The sequence below is a fragment of the Apium graveolens genome, chromosome 2, assembly GCF_009905375.1.
Source record: "Apium graveolens cultivar Ventura chromosome 2, ASM990537v1, whole genome shotgun sequence".
Taxonomy (NCBI): Eukaryota; Viridiplantae; Streptophyta; class Magnoliopsida; order Apiales; family Apiaceae; genus Apium; species Apium graveolens.
The window spans coordinates 201,522,536-201,528,093 of record NC_133648.1 but is presented as its reverse complement, the minus strand read 5'-3'; positions in this window follow the sequence as shown (position 1 = coordinate 201,528,093).

Sequence of the window (5,558 nt, the reverse complement as noted above, 5' to 3'; positions counted from 1 at the left end):
GCCTGATATAACCCCTTTCTTAAATATAGTGGGCCTTATCCCTGGGCCTCCAACTTCAATTATCTGGGCCCTTTTCTGGGCTTGTTTCTTATTGGGCATCTTTTCCACAGGCCTTGTTAATTGGGCCCCTAGTTTTTCCTGGTTTTTTGAAGATAATACTCACATATATTTTCTTCCAGATTTTGGACCCTGGTGCAGGGCTTTGATTTGAATATTTGGGCCCTTATCTGGGCTTGATATTTTTTTTTAGGCCCAATAATATTTAATTTCATTATTTTTCCTGAACTGGGCTTTTATTTTGGGTCAAACCTTTCACTGGGCTCTCTTTTATAGGCTCCAAATTCTTCTGGGGTGTTTCTGGATCCTTCCAGATTCTTCAAAAAATCAAGTTTTCTTCTGATTTTTGCTAGAATTCTCTTGAATTTTCCAGGAATTTCCTGGATAATTCCAGAACCTTCTAAGTTTTGGGCCCAAATGGGCTTTTTAAGGCCCATTATCCCCCTTCCTTGGCTATATAAAGGTGGGGTGAGAGTTTGATTTCTCCACACCTCTCATTTCACCTCTCTACTCATTCTACAACTTCTCCTCATCCTTCCTCCAACTTTCTAACCTTTCCTCTCTCAAATCCCCTCCCTTAGTTTTCCAACCTCTCCTTCAGGCTTTTTCTAGCTTACTAATGGCTGACAAGAATTCTGAGAGGGCGGCAAAGATAGCCTCGGCTTCAAAACGAGGTAAGGATATCGATATTCGTTCTTCGTATATGTCTTTAATCGATATGATTAACACTAGGGGGGATGAATATCCCTCCACTGCACATCTCGACTCTTTTAATCATTGTAATACTTGGCACAACATAGACTTCAATAAACTAAATGCTCGTTATAACGTCCTTCCTCCTCTTAGATTAGTTCCAGTCTCTGGTGGTGATCGTACTTGCCACTGGAGACCCGATACTCTTTTCATTTACACAGATGCCCTTAATGTTGGGCTTAGGTTTCCTTTTCACCCCTTTACTCCTCATCTTTTGGCTGATTTACAAATCAACCCGTGTCAGCTTCCTCCAAACGCCTGGAGGAACATTCTATGTTTTATGGTCTGCTGTCTTAGGGAGGGCTTTCCTCTTTCCGTAGCTGTTTTTAGGAAAGTCTTTCAGTGTTACAATAGTTCTTCCAATATCTGCGGCTGGGTCTATGTCAAGCAAAGGCCCAAAAGCAAACATATCTTTAACAGCGCCTCTATTCCTGATAATAATCAAAATTGGAGGAATAGTTTCGTCGGGTTACGTTAGGAGAATGGTGACTGGGGCACACTTTTTCGATCTTCTTTTGGGAAGGTCAGTGATGGTAGCCTCAAATCCATTCACTTAACTCCTGAAGAAACTATTATTTATAATGGGCTTACTCAGGATGATGGCTCGACCACCAGCTGGACTCTCTTAGAGGAGTTTTCCCTGATTCATGTGGGACTATCCTCTGTTTCTCAACAGGGTATTTTTCTTCCCTTCTCAATTTTACTTCATTTCATGCATTATTAACTTCACTTATTTTGTCCTTTGCTTTGTTTCAGCTGCTAAGGAGATTAACGAGGACAATGTTCCTTTGGTTGAGGAAACAGCTAGGATGAAGAAAGCTCGGCTCGCAGGCCTAGACACCCGGGGAAAGGCCACGGAGCCTATCTTTTTGAAGAAGCACAAAGAGCCTATAGGGGAGGCCTCAACTGAAGGAGCTGGAGGCCATGGTAGTCCTATCACTGCTGCTGCCCCTACTGCTGCTGCCACAGGCGCCTTTCAGCCTCTCTGGGGATTCCGCCGAGGGGACACCGTAGTTGGTTCCACGAAACATGCTTGGGATTGGTCTTACCATAGCGTGACCCCCAAGGATTTTACTGATGTGGTGGCCACCCCTGATCTTGAGAGGATCAAGCTCATGGGAGCTCAGTCTCTGGCTTCGGTATGCCTTCTCTTTTTTGAACTTATTTTTCGTTCTTGTAGCATTTTCTTGCCTTATACTTTGTTAATTGCTTTGTTTCAGTCTAACGCCTATTTTCAAGGCGCTGTGAGGCAAGCCGAATCATGGAAGCGGGCTTCTGATAAGGCCGATAATGCCCTCAGGAGGCAACAGAAGAAGTACGCTACCCTGGAGAAGAAGCTCAAGCGCAAGGAGGAAGAACTCGGAGAGTCTAACGCCGAGCTGGTGGTACTTCGGGCGGAGAAGGATAAAGCTATAGACAACTATCTGGACTCGGAGGAGTTTGCCCAATCCATGAGGATAAGGGATGATTCAGTCTTTCCTGGGTTTTTTAGGACTGGTTGGGACACGGCCCTTGGGACCATGAACGAGGCTTGTCCTGATATTAACCCGGCGGACTATATCTGCCCTGATGACGAGGCTTTGTTACAGAGGTTTCGTACCCGAGTAGTTGTCTCGGACCATGTTCCTCAGGATCCACTCCTTCCTCCTCCCGAGTCTTCTTCCAGACCTGCTGAGGACGACAGCTCTTCCTCCTCCTCCGAGACGACAGAGACATCCAGCGAGAGTGGAGAGGACGATGATATGGATGCCGAGGGTACTTCAGCTCCTTAGAGCTTTTTCAGCCCTGCGTGGCTTGTTTTTTTTTATTTTCGAGACTTTATTTATCAAACTTTTGTAACATCTATCAGATCTATTTCATTTATCACCTTTTATGCTTGCATCCATGCATTTGATTTTTATTTGTTAGGCCACAAACATACTTTAAAGAACTCATGAATTTCATAAAATTGTCTGGAATTCGTCCCTTACACAAGTCTTAATAAACTTCGTAATAAAACTAAAACATATAAATCCTAAGCAAGCAAAGCTTCAAGGTGCTTTTCAACCTACTCGCCATCCTGACGAGTGAGAATCGTATCCGGCTTCCCTACACATAGTAAACCTTCAGGTTTTGTGCATGCCAAGTTCTCGGGACTTCAAAACCATCCATAGTCTCTAGCTTGTAGGTTCCTCTACCTTGAACACTCTTGACTCTGTACGGCCCTTCCCAATTCGGGGCAAGCTTCCCTTTTTGTCCTACACCAGATGCTTCTATCTTCCTCAAGATTAGATCGCCTTGTTTAAAAAACCTTTCTTTAACCCTTAGGTTGTAGTAGAATGAAGCTTTTTTCTGATATTCTACTATCTTTGCATGTGCTTTATCTCGCACTTCATCAATTAAATCCAGGGCTAATCTCTGCCCTTCCTCATTTTCTTTCTCATCGAAAGCCTGAATCCTTGGAGAGGAATGTGATATCTCCACGGGAACTACTGCTTCCGCCCCATATGCCAACATGAAAGAAGTTGCATCTGTCGTGACTCTACAAGTAGTCCTGTAGGCCCATAATATTGGAAGTATCTCATCTACCCAATTATTTCTTGACTTCTCGATCCTCTTCTTTAGTCCATCCAGGAATATCCGATTTGCTACCTCTGCTTGTCCATTGGCTTGCGGGTGAGCCACAGAGGTGAATCGTAACTTAATTTCATTTTCTTCACAATACTTCTTGAATTCCTCATTGTTGAATTGTGTTCCATTGTCAGTGACAAGGATACGGGGAATTCCATATCGGCACATAATGTTTTCCCACAGGAATTGTGCAACCTGCTTAGTAGTGATTTTGGCCAAGGGTTTGGCTTCGATCCACTTGGTGAAATAATCAATGGCTACAATCAGAAATTTCCTTTGTGCCGTGGCCATAGGAAAAGGCCCTAGAATATCCATCCCCCACATGGCAAAGGGAATAGGCGAGTTGATAGAGGTCAGCATCTCAGGGGGTTGTCTAACAATTGGTGCATGCTTCTGACAGCGGTCACACTTCTTTACATATTCTTTGGCATCAGCCATCATTTCTGGCCAATAGAAGCCTAAACGAGTTATCTTATGAGCCAAGGCCCTGCCCCCCAAGTGTTGTCCACAAATACCTTCATGCACTTCTTCAAGAGCCAAGCGTGCCTCATCGGGCCTGAGACACCTCAAGTAGGGAACCACGAAAGATCTTTTGTAAAGAATCCCATCTATCAAAGAGTATCTTAGTGCCCGAATAGTTAACTTCCGTGCTTCAGTTGCATCACTTGGCAACCAACCGGTCTGAATGTGAGCCTTGATAGGATCAATCCATGACGTCCCCAAGCCTATGGGAGCCACTAGCTTAACATCTATGCTCCGTGTCTTCAAAACACGGAAGTACACACTTCCTGAACTTTCTTCAATCTCAGACGAAGCGAACTTTGATAGCGCATCTGCCTTAACATTTTCTTCCCTCGGAATGTGTTCAACATGGCATTCATTAAATTGGGTCATCACAGCCCTTACTAGGCGGACATACTTAGCCATCGTATCATCCCTTGCCTCAAATTCTCCCTTTACCTGGGATATGATCAGCTTCGAGTCTCCACGGACCTTTAAGTTTTTGACTCTAAGTGTCCCAGCTAGACCAAGGCCAGCTATCAGGGCTTCATACTCTGCCTCATTGTTTGTGGTTGGAAAATCTAACTTCATAGCATACTTAATTAAGAACCCATCAGGGCTTTGCAAAACCAACCCTGCTCCACTGGAATTTGTTTTTGATGCTCCATCAAAATAGAGAACCCAATATTCTTTCTCCTTGTCATTCTTCTCCCTGTCCCCATTGTCGACTCTCTTGTCTTGAGGTATGGTATCTTCCCGCCCCCCGACTTCTTGGTTGGGTATGGTACATTCCACCACGAAGTCAGCTAGTGCCTGGGCTTTTATGGCCGTACGTGGCTTATACTTGAGATCGAACTCTCCCAACTCTATTGCCCACTTAATCAGTCTCCCACTTGCCTTGGGACTGTGAATGATATTTCTCAGTGGCTGATTTGTTAGCACTTCAATTTGGTGAGCTTGAAAATAAGGACGCAGCTTTCTTGAAGCCATTACCAAGGCTAAAGCGAATTTCTCAATGGCTGAATAATTCAACTCAGCACCATGCAAAATTTTGCTGACATAGTATACGGGTTTCTGGACTTTCAGTTCCTCCTTAACCAACACCGCGCTCAAGGCGCTTTCTGAAACAGCCAAGTACAAGAATAAAACTTCACTCAGAACTGGCTTGGCCAACAACGGGGCCTGGCCCATATACTTCTTTAACTCTTCAAATGCCTTCTGATTTTCCTCACTCCATACAAAGTCTTTAATGTTCTTTAATGACTTGAAGAATGACAAGCACTTGTCTCCTGACTTGGAGATGAATCGTCCTAGCGCAGCAACCCTTCCTGTGAGTTTCTGAACATCCTTGACAGTTTTTGGGGGTTCCATGTCCAGAATTGCCTTTATTTTATCGGGGTTAGCCTCAATTCCCCTCTTTGAGACCATCAATCCCAAGAATTTTCCAGATCCTACTCCGAAAGCACACTTCGTAGGATTCAACATCATCTTGTGGTACCTCAGGATCTCAAAAGCTTCCCTCAAATGGGTTATATGATCAGTCTTTACTAGACTCTTGACTAGCATGTCATCAACATAGACTTCCATAGTCTTCCCAATAAGATCCTTAAAAATTTTATTCACCAACCTCTGATAGG